Genomic DNA, 14,611 nt, shown 5'->3' on the forward strand with positions numbered 1-14,611 from the left:
GCGATTTTTCATTGTAAAGACCCGATTTTTAATTGTATAGTCACCCATGGGTGATTTCATACCCCCACTGTCCAACTACGCTTGGAGTTGATTCTATATAGTGTGGCGAGCGCAGCGAGCCACCAAGCCCGAAGCGTGGGGAGCAGACGCGGATTACTTTACATGTATTCTGCGTGCGCTCGCCACGCTTTGGGCACTATATAAAATCAACTCCATGCATAGTTGGATAGTGGGGGTATGAAATCACCCATGGGTGACTATACAATTAAAAATCGGGTCTTTACAATGAAAAATGCGATGCGATGCAATACAATGAAAAAATCGGGCGCCCAGATATTACACAAGTACCCATTTTTTTGTTTTAAATAAAATGCTTTGCAGATATATTAGGCCTCAGCTCACTGAGAGGCCAGTAGCAGCACAAGAGTAATCATTACCCCTGCAACGTTTCAGAGGTCACACAGCAGGTACACAGGTGTAGTCATTACTCCGACATGTGTCAGAGGTCAGCCAGCAGGTGCGCTCATTACTTACTGACACATTTCCCAGGCAACCCAGCTGGTGCACAGGTGCACTCATTACTCACTGACACATTTCCCAGGCCACCCAGCAGGTGCACTCATTACTCACTGACACATTTCCCAGGTCACCCAGCAGCTGCACAGGTGCACTCATTACTCCCTGACACATTTACCAGGTCACCCAGCAGCTGCACAGGTGCACTCATTACTCACTGACACATTTCCCAGGTCACCCAGCAGCTGCACAGGTGCACTCATTACTCCCTGACACATTTACCAGGTCACCCAGCAGCTGCACAGGTGCACTCATTACTCACTGACACATTTACCAGGTCACCCAGCAGCTGCACAGGTGCACTCATTACTCGATGATACATCTTAAAAGATCCACAGGTGGGGCTAACTATTCCACTGGTGATTCTGTGAGGAGACCCAGAAAACATGTAGTTTGGCACTATCTGGGTGTACGATAGTCAATATCTTCTCGGTCCTTATTGATTATTTGAACATTTCAGCGTAATCTTCCCAAGCTTTATGTGTATGTACAGACTCGGCTTGTATCTATCAGGACTGGCATGATTGAAGAGGTAATGGATGAACATAGGAACCAGGTCTTCTGGTTCTCGGAATGAAAGGGTTAACCCGATAAGAGGGTTCCACTGCGATATTGTTCCCAGTGAATGGGTAATGCAGGCCTTTGATTATTTCAGCTCTTTATCCAGCAGTCAGAAGCCAATTACCATATAGTGGAGCCGAGGAACGAGCGGATCTGTGGCTTGTCGTTTTATCTAGCTATCAGTCTGACTTAAGAGCTGTGGTGAAGTCACACTGACATTTCAAGAAGGGTTGTAAAGGTTCTCCCAGCTTTTACAGCATGGCACGGAGAGGAAGATAACACTCGGTATCGCCGCATACAGCTGTGTGTATATTTATATACGTGCCAGAACAATGCGGGCGCGGCGCAGATGCACTTCATTATCAACCATATTCAATACATTTATTATCCATTGAAATACACATTCAGCAGATGCGGTTGGCAATGTGCAGGTCCGATTGTTTTATATCTAACACAAGCGGTCATGTTGCGCGAACAAGCGCAGGTCGGTGACATCATGCACAGCAGCCGAATGGCCCCAATTTCCAGAGACAGACAGGCTTTAAAGACTCCCTTATGAAAGAGAGCCAGTTCCTGTTGCTGGCGACAATGGGTCATTTCGGGGGTCGAGAGAGCTCATTACCGCATCGCTGGCAGTAAGTGCGTCTTGGGGAAAGCGATTTATCAACACTCGCAGCGGTACAGAGCAAAAGCTATAGATAAGGTATAAAAGGCCCGCTGACGGCCAATCAGATTGCTGCATAGTTGTCTGTGCAATAAGTCCCGGCGGCTGCTGGTTTATGCTTACACTCTTGTACATCCCAGAAATCGCATGCCACATTATGACACGGAGACTATTTATATATGCGCAATGTGCTCCTCGCGCAGTAACTGCTCAATTACAGAGCGTTTTTTTTCTTGTCTCTGGTAACTTGGTTGCAGGCTAATGGAAAATTAATGATAGCTGTTTATACGTCTGGTTCCCGTTAAGGCAGCTGTGTTTATGGCCCCAATACTTTGCTGGGACTCATTTATCACTGCGTCATCCTCCACTGCATTTGTTCCGGTGTGTTGGAATGTTACCAGCCTGGGCAGCATGAGAAATGGTAAGATAAAAACCGGCACAATCTAATACTGCAGCAGTGCTATAGTATTCCGTGGCAAGGCCAGAGAGAGAGACCGGGCGCCCACTGCCTCATCCATTTAGCCACGTAGGGTAACCTGTCATGGGAACAAATTCATGTTGATCTTAAATCAGGGATGGGGAACCTTTGGCCCTCCAGCTGTTTGTGAACTACACATCCCAGCATGCATTTCTACAGTTTTGCTAGTTGGCCATGCTAAAACTTTTTACAGGGCATGCAGGGATGTGTAGTTCAAAAACCGCAACCCCCCATCCAGTGGCGTAACAGAAAATTTTGCTCCCCCCCGCCGGGACAATATCGTCAAACCCCCCCCCCCCCCCCCCGGGAGCTGGCAGGGGGGTCCGTGCGGCGCGGGGGTACCTGTGGTCAAGGATTTGGGAGAGCCTGGAGGTCCCTGCGGCGCTGATTATGAGTTGCCGGGGTCCCTGCAGCGAAGTGGAAATACTGCGCTAGTGCCGTGCGGCGGCGCGGGAAGCATTTCTGACTCTGAAAACACTGGGCGCATGCTGATTGGCTGAATCTCAGCCAATCGGTGTGCGGCCGCGGCCAGTATTTTTAAAGTTAGAAGCGCTTCCCGCGCCGCCGCACGGCGGTAGCGCAGTAATTTCCACTTCGCTGCAGGGACCCCGGCAACTCATAATCAGCGCCGCAGGGACCTCCAGGCTCTAACGAGTCCCTGCCCACGCCGCACGGACCCCCCTGACAGCTCCCTGCTGCACCCACAAGCAGTGGGGAGCTGGCGAAGAAACAACAGCGCCGGCGCCTCCCCGCCACCGCGGGGGCTGCGGCCCGTTAGTTACGCCACTGCCCCCATCGCTCCTCTCAGCTCTGGCGATCGTACGCCGAAACTCCCCTGCTGCTGCCATTCACAGCAGACAGTGAGGTGGCAGGGGATGTTCGGGAGGACTCGGGTGCCCGAACATCCCGAGCCTGCCGCCTGCTCACTGCAACTAATGGCGGTGGGGGCAGGGGAGCTTTAGCGTATGATCGCCAGAGCGGAGGGGCAAGGAAGAGCAACAGTAGGGCAGAGGGGTGCGAACACTGTGGGGGGTGCCTGGAGAGGTGATGCGCCAGTGGTGCACCCTATTGATAGTATGCCCGGAAAACGGTAACCAATGAAGCTGGGTATACACAAGGCGATAAATCGGAAGTATTGGGAGGATAGGTAACGATGGCGTAATCCAGTAGCATACCACAGTGCAGACCTGCAAATCTGGCGACACAGATCCCAAATATTTAAATGATCCTCATGCCGAATTACAGAGAGATAGTGAGTTAATTCCCTTTTGCTGCAGCCAGAAATAGAGGGAGGAGGGGTATGTAAGAAAAGAGGCCGGGGTTGCCACCTTGCTTGATTGTTAACCAGAAAATTATTTCAACGCTCTAACCTTCTGCACCGCGTGGGGAAAAGCTAAAACACACAGATGTAGATGTGACATCGGGAACGCCAAAGGTCCTCTGTACCATCATCTCTAAATGTATTTGCTGTCTCACCCACAGCACCTCAGCACTCAGCGAGAACAGCGGCGGGTTACGGGGGGTCGTAGGACCACACTCCTGCCGGGGAGTCTAGTGCTCATAAATGCTGAAATTGATTTCCTCTGCTCGCCTCTCTTAAACCTTCAGCACCCCCCCCCCCCCCTTATCTTTTCCTGCAGAGCATAGAGCTTTTTATTTGAATAAGTCGCAGAACAAAGAATAACATGGCAAGCGGCATCCCTTCCCCCAGTGCTCACTGTACTCTATAAGAACACACATTGCCCAGAACCGTACCTGCATGAACACCAGCGAACGTCATATCTGTATATAAGAAACAGAACCAAGCTTATTAGTAGCATGTAGAAGTTCAAGAAGGTTATTGGAACTGATTCTGTTATCGCGGAGGGGGGACAACTTGTTTCCTCATGTAAAGCAAACTTCCAGGGTGTGACCCCTTTATGTCTGATATGACGTAGTTTCACCCACTTGGCACAAAAGGCATGGCCACAGGTTGTGCCAAGCTGAAACTGCCCTATCCCGTTCCCTTCCTTTTCAATGGTTGGTGTACACTGCACCTATTCTGTAGGGCAGCGGTGGCCAAACCTGTCCTCAAGATCTGACAACAGTGCAGGTGTCTCAGGCCACCTGTGGATCTATAGTAGGAATGAATGCAGCAGGTTTGACAATGTGACAGTTAGTAATGACTACAGCCGTGCACCAGCTAGGTGATCGGGGACATGTGACAGTTAGTAATGACTACATCTGTGCACCAGCTAGGTGATTTGGGTCATGTGACAATAAGGACTACAGCTGTGCACCAGCTAGGTGATCTGGCTCATGTGACAGTTAGTTATGACTACAGCTGTGCACCAGCCAGGTGATCTGGGGAATGTGACAGTTAGTAATGACTGCACATGTGCACCAGCTAGGTGATCTGGGTCATGTGACAGTCAGTAATGACTACAGCTGTGCACCAGCTAGGTGATCTGGGTCATGTGACAGTCAGTAATGACTACAGCTGTGCACCAGCTAGGTGATCTGGGTCATGTGACAGTTAGTAATGACTACAGCTGTGCACCAGCTAGGTGATCTGGGTCATGTGACAGTTAGTAATGACTACATCTGTGCATCAGCTAGGTGATTTGGGTCATGTGACAATAAGGTCTACAGCTGTGCATCAGCTAGGTGATCTGGCTCATGTGACAGTTAGTAATGACTACATCTGTGCATCAGCTAACTGTCACATTTTCAAACCTGCTGCATTCATTCCTGCTATAGATCCACCGGTGGCCCGAGACACCTGCACTATTGTCAGATTTTGTGGACAGGTTTGGTGCCCTCCTGAAATGAAAACCCTAGGACTGACCTGGTAGTTCATAGCTAGAATATAATAAGGAAGATGTATCACAGCTTAGAGAGGGTTAAAGTACCTATTACTCTGCTCATAACTGTCAGTTTACGGGCTGTGGTGGAAAAAGACCTATTGCCGCCATTTGCCCTTTGATAAAACTGCTCCAATGCGTGGTCCAGTGCCAGGTCTTCTCCCATGTGGCAGCGGGAAAGGCACGTCTATGCATTGATGAACAGTTCACGCTTCCCAGGTTCCCCGACGGGCCAACCCAGGCCTGTCTGTGGAAACCTTGTTACAGCAATTACTTTTGTTAAACCAGCTCCTGAAAGACTTACATAAGACCATGCAGTCTGGTGTATCCCCTAACCATACCCGATGCCGGTAGCGTGCATGAAGCAACCCCAGGCCGGAAAGACCCGGTCTTTATTCATAGAGAGAGTGTCATGGCCGCCAAAAACACCTGGCCACCAGGAGTGAGCAAGTAGCTGCGGGCGTACACCAGGCACCATGGGACCTCTCCAGACGCTAGATCTTTAGGGATCTGATTTATCTTAGAATATTCTTTTCCCATTCGTCAGTGGGATTCGCCTGTAATTAGAAGAGACAGTTTTCAGAAACCGGTTTTGTTCCGCTTTTGCTATTTTTATTTTATTTTTGTCTCGTAACCCCGACTTCAATCCATCTCCTGAATCTGAGAAGAGTTATCCCTGCAAGTGACAGCTGCTGACAAGCTTCCTACGTCGCAGATCCCTAAATATTTCATCACACCATATTGTGTGCAAATTAAAAGTTGGTTAATTATTTAATCCTCCTACCTTTGTTATCCTTATTTTTTTTTTTTTTTATACTTTGGGGGAAATTAACATTTAATGTCCTTTTTCTCCCAGCACTCGCACACAACGAGGGCGAGAGGGAAACATATTGATCCTGGAGCCGTCCCCGCCGTCAGACTGATAGGACTGACCTGACCTCCCTTCTTAATCGCTTCAAAAACTCGGCCCGCGTTTACTGCAATCTTTTAACTGGGATTAATTATAACGATTAAATGTTCCAATTAGTGTTCCTGGGTAGAAGGGACTGACAAAGTTACCGGAAATCTATAGAGAATGGAAGTGAAGTTAGGAGGAGATATATTGTATAAAAAAAGAAAGAAAAATCACTTGTCTAGATAAATAGAACGATACAGAAGTGTAACGAATGGGTTAGTAACGGCGACATCTCCCAGTTACGGTTCTCATCAACTATCAATGGTTATAAACTATCAATGTTAAATGCTAATATAAGATGGTTATCCACCATCAATGGTACAGAGCCCCCCATTTAGTGCTGGGGCGGGTGCTCGTCTTCACAACCTGTTCTGGTTGGCTCACAGGCTGGTGTGTGAAAGAACTATGACCATCAGAATGTGAAACCATCAATGGTCCTCCACCACATAAGTTTGCTCGATCGCTGGTGAACCCATAGATGGCCACTCCTACTCCCGATGAATCAAGACAGGGGGTGTGGACATATAATTATGGGGCGTGGCTAGTGTGACATGGCAGGCCACGCTATACCCACAACACTAATGGCTGGTGTGCTACACTGGGGTGTATCCCCCAATGGTCCCATGATGGATGAATCATCCCTCCCTATTTTATGGTCCTATTTGCAGTGGGATCCAAGAACGGAGGACCGAATGGAAAGTGTGTCACAGTGCTTGGCCTGAAATTGATAAGTGTCTGGGATATTCCTGGAGAGTAGACATGTACAGTAAGGGAGAGAGAGTAAGAGACAGGGCAGTATCCAATGTGCCTTGGTAACTTTTCTCACCCTCCCAAAAAATGGTCAAAAAGCTGACCAATGGCCATTATCGTGCTATCCAATTGTAGCTCTTTTTTTTTTTTTTTTTTTTTTTTAGAAAAGTGTCCCACTATCACACGATAACACATTGGACACGGGAAGAGTTCCGGAACCCATGTGCTATAGAGGCTATCTAAGCAGCCTATCATGTAATAGGCTTTGGTGGCCTGAGGCACCCAGAGCTTTATCCCAATAGTGTCCCGGCCAAATCCACAACCAAATCTGTTACCCCGACCAAATCCATCCTCTGCGGGAATTTACTGCAGCGAATAGGATACCGGCCACAGAGAGGAGAGAGAGAGAGGATGGATAGAGTAGACAGCCATGCTCTGGTCTGGCAGCCTATAACATCAGTAGAAACAAGCTCCAATTATGGCTTGGATTGGATACGGCAGAGACTTTTTCATTATTGAGCAAATCTCTATCTGAGATCAATGAAGTTAATTGATAACTTGTTCATTAGTGACCCCTGACTTGCAGATATCCACAGAGGGCCGGTGTGTAGCGGCCCGTCACACTTATTGCTTACACAAACAGCTGCCATTTGTTACCAGACCCATGTCATGGCGTGCGTCAATATTTGTGTGTGACCAACTTGCACAAACCCTCGCTCGGTATAAAGCCAGTGATCACGTCCCGGGCGTCTCACCTCCATGTAGCAACCTATTCCTAGATATATTATACTGCGGTAATGGGATTCCTGTGCGTGGTCAACCTTATTCGCAGCCCAGCGAGCAGGTTACTGCTGCCCTGCTGAACACATGCCCCACCAACCAAACCAATCCAAATTTGATGGTTGCTCACCATCTAATGCTTTTTTCTCTGTTTGCAAATAAAAGTAAGCCAGGACTTCCGTTTAAGATGTCCGGTGTACGGCGAATTGGGGGCGGGTGCTGACATCATGTGTCTACCTTTCATTTGTGGCGATAACAACCTCATAGGGAAATGCAATAAGGAACCGTATCGCTGCTCTTTCCCTTTGATCAATTGGGGACTAAAGATATTTCATCTTCTAATATTGGGGTCAATTTATCAAGCACAGATAACTATTTGCAAAAAAAAAAAGGGGGGGGGGGGTCAGATCTTCTCCCTAATTAAGCGGCCTTTTTAATAAACTTTGGTGAGAGATAAGTGGGCGGAGGTAAAGTACCATCCAATCAGCTTCTAACTGCCATGCTACAGGCTGTGTTTGAAAAATGTCAGGAGCTGCCGGTTGGCTGATACAGTATGTTAGATCTCTGTGAGGCTTAGTGCATTGACCCCCAAGAAGGGAACGTGCAGTGAAATCACTGCCCCTCTATCACCGTACCATGGCGTTTTGTGGGAAAAGACTCGGCGCCATCTCGGGCTGGTTCTGTTCGGCGTCACGACCGTGCGCATTGTGGCTGTTTATGTGCATCTCTAAATTTATAGTTTTTTTTTTTTTTATAGATTCGTAGGACAATTTTAGTTCTCTTTAATAAACATTTTCTCCAACGGGCCCAGAAAACTTAATTTCAAGCAAATTAAGAAGAAGAAAAAGAAAATTAGAGGCTGCTCTGAGTCAGTTATTCCCTAAGCGCCCCTGATACGGAATGAGCAGCCCACCAGCTGGTAAGGGCTGAGATGTATTTATAAAGAAGCCGTATTTTTCTATAACCCCGCTTAGTAAATTTGTGTCATTACGTCCTTTCTCTCCCAGTAATTTCTGTACTTACATGCACAATAAAGAGAAGTCCGTGTAATATTTGTGCAGAAAAATGAATTTCCAATCACCGCAGAGAGTGAACAAACTTTAATATGTTCCATTCTTAAGCGGAAAAAAATGTAGGTTTTTTTGGGTTGTTTTTTTATTTTATTTTTTTCAGGCAGTTTCTATTCATTAAATCTAAAATTGTTATCCCGGCCTCAAGGGAGCTTTGAAAACACCATAAAAGAAGGAAAAAAGGGACAAAACAAAAACAGATTGTTGGGTAAAATGAATAGGCTGTCTGGTACCTCACAGAGCAAGGACAAAAGGAGATATAGAGATCGTCATCTCTGTTTAACCCTTCAGATAAATGGTCAATGCTCTGGAGGTGCCGACTCAAGCGCCAGCATGACGCAACAATTTCGAGGGTGTGCCGCAGCATGCTGCATGCTGTGGCATATTTGTACACAAGCGCCAATTCAGGGACGCCACAGGTGGCCATGTCAATATAATTCCTGGCGGCTGTGACATTCATGAGCGTACAAATTCTCAGGTGAAGGCAATTGTGACCCCCCTGGATCACGTCTTCAGTTGGGAGCTGAGACGAGGGCACCCAAGCAGAGGTATGTAAATGCAGCAGAATTCAGTGGCCGTGTTGGGTGCTGGCTAAACTTGGATGTTTTTTTAAAGGAGAAATCATTTGCAAGGCATGGTTTTGCATTGGAAGTGATTGCCCCTTTAAAAAACTGTCCAAGTCTGGCCAGCAACCGGTACGGCTAGCTTCAGGTTTGCCATTTAAGCTGGAACACAATTGAAGAGACTAGTTCCAATTATTTTTTTATTTTTTTTTGTCAATTGGTCTAAAATTTCCAAAACATTATTTTTTTTTTTACATATTAGTACTGATTCTAGCATCTGGTTTCGGAAACACATTGGCAGATATTCAATTGATGTTGAAACTGCCGTCTTGCCGAAAAGAAGGGAGTTTTCGACATTAATAGGTCGGAAGGGGTTTTGATCTATTCAATGCTAGCAGTTTATTATCGGCAGGTCAGAATTTTATTACGGCCTGCTGAAAATCATGTGGATTAGCGGAATAGCCCCTAATCCACCTGCTTTTGACAGAAACACAGCCAATACAGAAAGGTTTTGGTCATGCTTCCGGCAATCTCAATCCAACATGAAAAGATGTCGGATTGAGGCAGGGAGGACAGCGCCGGGTGAGCAGCAGCTTACATGGCGCCGTCCTCATGTACACTGCCTCCTTCCGCCTCCCATTCCCTCCCGCCACCTCCCGTACCACCTGCCGCACTCACCTGTCCCGCCGCCGGGCCAGGTGAGAGCAGCTCACCCGGTCCAGCTCCCGTCGCTGAGCATCAATCAGCGGCCAAATCAGACATCCGGATTTAGCTGCTGCATTAAATAATGGATGTAGGATCCATTCCGTCAAAAGAATTTCGGAATGGATCAGACCTCAATTGAATATACCCCTTAGTTTGAGCATCTCTAATTCCAATACAGGTGAAATCAGTACGGTGTTTCCTCGCCATTTGATAAACTGAGGTAAATCTGTAGACTTTTCGGCGCATCTCACAGTTAATCAAAGACCCTACAAAATAGACATATTGTGACAAAACTCACTTAGATTCTTAGAAATTGTACCTTATCTTGGTAGCCATACTTTTCAGATCTCTAGGGACTGTCCTACAGCCTACACCATGCAAGGGGCAGCTTGATGTGAGGACCTCAGTATTGACCTTTGATTTGTTTCTGTGTCTTAATCATATCACCTCTCGAGGTTCCCTCTACTCTCAGAAAATAAACCCAATTTGGTGTGTCTACCTAATTCAATCTGTCCATCCCCTTTATTGCATTTGCGTCTCTTCTCTGCATTCGGCTTCCGTACCTCTTTCTCCACTGTAGAAGTTGCATTGTGGTTGTTGTTTTTTTACGAGCGTTGGGAATTCTAGAAACCGTTTAATATCCATACAGTGCAAGGCTGACTATTAGTGATGCTTTTGGAATGTTTTTATTTTCCATAAAGATAGTAGGTAAGGACTGAAGTCTTTTGGATTATTACGTACGTAGGAGTCCATAGTGGGGGATCAAATGTACATTGGAGGATTGTAGTGGTTGGCCCTTAGCCTGAATGACCATGTACAAATGTGTGAGTGTGCAGTGGACCCAATTTTCTATGTAGGTCCAAATGCAGCCACACTCGGAATGTCGACGGATTGCAAGTGGAATGTTTGTGTCTATACAACATACTGTAAGCCTTGATGCATATGCATTTCACAGCACTTTTCCATGGGCGAGAGTAGCTATCATATATATCGGTGCCATAGTGTTCCTTCTAGGAACTTCAGCGGGCAGGGCGCCGCTTCAATGGGGGCAGCGTGAAGGGGGTGGACCGGGCCTGCCGACGCCACAAAAGGGGCGTGCCCTGGCCGTGATGAAAAGGGGCGGGTCTGGCCACCGCCATCACAGAAAGGGGCGGGCCCAGCCGCTCCTAAGGCTTTGTACTGCCGGGGAAGCGCCGGGCATCGATATCTACAGCGGCGCCGGGCTTTCCAGGTCTCACCTGCAGGGAGGAAGGCAGGCTGTTTCAGCGGGGCGCTGCCAGAGAGGCAGGGCGCATTTTGCCCTTTAAAAATCGGGCAGGGCGCAGCGCCTCGCTAACACAGCCTAGCGGGAACACTAGTTGCCACATACACCCTTCATCGCCCTGGCTGGCATGTCCATGACTCGTAGCTGTAGGCACACAGTCACAAGGTGGTTCTCTTCTGTGTGTAGGCTACCCCAAGTTAATACACCCATAAACAGGCCTCATCCATCTATAGGCTAGGCCAGTGGTTCCCAAAATGTGTGCCTAGGCACCCGGGGGGGCCTCAGGACACTGCCTTGGGTTGGTGGACCAAGATCAATTTATATTATTTATGGCCAATGTACCAGGCAAAACCAGTGCTGTTGGCTGTCAATCATAATATATGTGGACAAACAGAAGCAAATCCTGTCCCTCACCAGATAACTGTGACATATGAACACAATGCACTTCATGTAATATTTTTTTTCTGAATTTCTCAATAAGAAGCATTTGGCCTAGGGGTGCCTTGAAAATATTTTGATGCTTTAGGGCGCAGTGATTCAAAAAAGTTTGGGAACCATTGTGCTGGGCAAAGTAGATATACTGGGAAGTGCCTACTTAATCTATAGATTGTAAGCTTGCGAGCAGGGCCCTCCTGCCATTTTGACTGTCTGCGACTACCCAGTTTGTTTGATCCCTATCTCCAGTTGTAAAGAGCAATAGAATGGAGTTGTCTAAGAAACTGTTAATAAATAAGCAAAAATCAACTCGAGATAAGGAGAGTTGTGCATGTCCGTTACTACACATGCACAGTCTGCTAAAGCCTGCCGGAGGCGGCCACATCCGCACCTTTCCAACGTGTTATATGGTAATATAAAGAGGAGGAGATGTATCATGGAGTGAAAATAGTGGTGTGGAGCTTTCACGTAGCATTTATAAAGTACATTCTAAAATCCAAAAATGGATAGGTAGAAGCTAATTGGTTGCTATAGGAAACTTTTCCAATTGTTTTACTGTTTGATACATCTGCCCCTATGGTTATTGTATTACAGATGGTTCTAGGGTAGATGACATCCCGTGTTATTGTCACTCTACAGATGGCTTCAAGGGTAAATCCAGGCCTTGAACTTCACTTGGCTCCTTCTTATAACTAAGTAACCCAACCATATGGGAAACATTCCTGCCACCCCTCTGTCCCCAAAATACCGTCTGCTGTGCTAATCTGTAATCCTATTAGAGAAGACTTCCCAAAAACCATCTACATTGCCAACTGGCCCTCAGATCTGTTACTTGTGTATCTATTAGGGATGCCAATCCCGGGATCGGGATCGGCGGGATCCCGGGATTTAGGGCATTTTTGTCCGGGATTTGAATCCCGGGATTGGTGTCTCCAATCCCGGGATTTCGGGATTGTAATGCGCATGCGCATTTTATCCCTTTCAGCTGAGCAGCGCTGAGCACCAGCGGTGGATGGCTCAGGCGCTGCCCAGCATCAAGCTATGTGGCTGCGCAGCGTGATGTCAGAGGTCACGCTGCGCAGCCATGCACTGTCCTGACCCCGCCATGTCTGCCGGAAGTCACCTGGCAGGCTGGTCTCCTCCCATCACCACCGCGTTCGTTGCGGGACCACTTCAGTCTGCAGTCATCTCTTCAACCCCGCAGACAGGTCTGACCGGTCACCGGAGTCCCCGCACCTCCTCCCCCGCTTGCTGCTGTGTACATGGCCCGGCTGTCAGCAGTTTTCCTGCTCCTCCGGAACAGGTAATGAGCTGCTGCAGTGCCCGGCAGCCATTAACACATTTCCTTCACATATCAGGAGGCCAATCCCGGGATCCCGGGAATCCCGGGATTGACAGGTTTTCAATCCCGAATCCCGGGATTGAAAAAATGGCCCGGGATTGGCCTCCCTAGTATCTATACAGTATATAAAAGGCATTGGTCCACGTATCCTACCGCTCCTAGGTCTGGGGTGCACATGGTAACTGTTGTGTATCTCTACAGCATATGAAAGGCACAGTGGCGTAACTATACATTTTGCTCCCCCCCCCCCCTGCAGGCAGCAGCATGTCAGTGCATTGAGCGGGTGCCGCGCCCACACAGACCCCACTGCTGCTTGCTCCCCCAAGCGGCTGCTGGGGCTGCCTTACAGTAGTTACGCCACTGGAAAGGCATTGATCCACGTCTCTTGCTGCTCCTAGATCTGGGGTGCATGAGGTGTGATCACCCTGTTTAAATAAATGATGATCAATACATTTAATCCTGCAGCCTGTAGCTCAGAATTGGAAAAATGACAACCACCATCACATTAAACCCGCCAATCTGAATAAGACTCATCTGCGCGCTGACTCTTACAGGGAAAATGTATTGATCACTATGTATGAACTGAAACCTATTGTTAATACCTCTGTGATATATATATATCTTGTATTTTGGCTCCCTGGCATTGAACATTACACGGATCCCTTAGGGTGGCACAGATGGCTGTATTGACAATCAGGCATATCCTTGGACAGCGCTCAAGACTAAAGGAAATGTTTGGCCAGCGCCATACCAGGGAAGCGGAACCTGTACACGGGCTCTCCGTAGCATTACAGCATTCAGGCAGCAGCCAGCAGAGATGATAATAAACAGTCTGCAGCCCAAGATGTTGCCAAGAATGGTCAGGGAATAAAACATGGCATTGTCTGGGGAGCTTGTACTCTATCGCCTCGCTTCCCCAAACCCAAAATACTACACGGCAAACAGTTGTGAGCACTCGTGCTCCTGAAGACCTCGTAGAGCCGCCAAGTGCTGAGCCACATATAAAGTACGCTCACATACCAGATGGCACGGCAGCTTTTTATACCCAAATTATGATTATTAACTCTGCCAGTAGTAAAGCGTGGCTCTCTATGCCTCATCGCTCTACAGCGCAGAACGCAGGCCAATCACTGTACTCACTGGTCCGGGATTACAAGTGTAACCCATTGGTTACCAGCAGGGAACAATACATCATCTGTGTGAGAGATTTCCCAGACTGACGCTCTATTACAAACATTCCTGCGGTTTCCTAGCTGAGGTTGGGATTTTGCGTGTTACCGGAAAAGGGGGTGTGGTCATTCAGCAAGGGGGCGTGACCTGGCAGGAAATGTTATACTTGAAAACCACACCCCCTGTTTCTGTTAGCAGATCTAGGAGCTGATAGACTGCCCCCCAGTTCATGTACTCACCACTCACTCTGCTAAGCAGGGCAGCTGGTAAGGGAGGACCTCTCAACATTGTGGGACACTGTGGTCCATGGGTGGGACTGTGGGACAATGCCCAAAAAGCGGGACTGTTCTGCTAAAGTCTGGATGGCAGGAAGGGCTGGAGCAGTGTGGAACAAAAGTCAGTGCTGCGTGGTTATGTTGTGTGTTGCTGTGCATGAGTTGGATCATTGCGTTCCT

The 14,611-nt window shown here is 47.8% G+C and overlaps 1 protein-coding gene and 1 long non-coding RNA gene across 7 annotated transcripts in view; one reads left to right on the forward strand and one right to left on the reverse strand.

Annotated features, from left to right (window-relative positions):
- The window catches only part of KIRREL1 (kirre like nephrin family adhesion molecule 1), a 253,533-nt gene that overhangs the window by 166,173 nt on the left and 72,749 nt on the right, over nucleotides 1-14,611 (forward strand). The gene's annotated exons all lie outside the window — the stretch shown is intronic.
- LOC146050525 (uncharacterized) overlaps nucleotides 1-14,611 on the reverse strand; it is a 237,015-nt gene that overhangs the window by 72,101 nt on the left and 150,303 nt on the right. The window lies entirely within an intron of this gene.

The sequence above is a fragment of the Crinia signifera genome, chromosome 12 (genome assembly GCF_055691185.1).
Source record: "Crinia signifera chromosome 12, ASM5569118v1, whole genome shotgun sequence".
Taxonomy (NCBI): domain Eukaryota; kingdom Metazoa; phylum Chordata; class Amphibia; order Anura; family Myobatrachidae; genus Crinia; species Crinia signifera.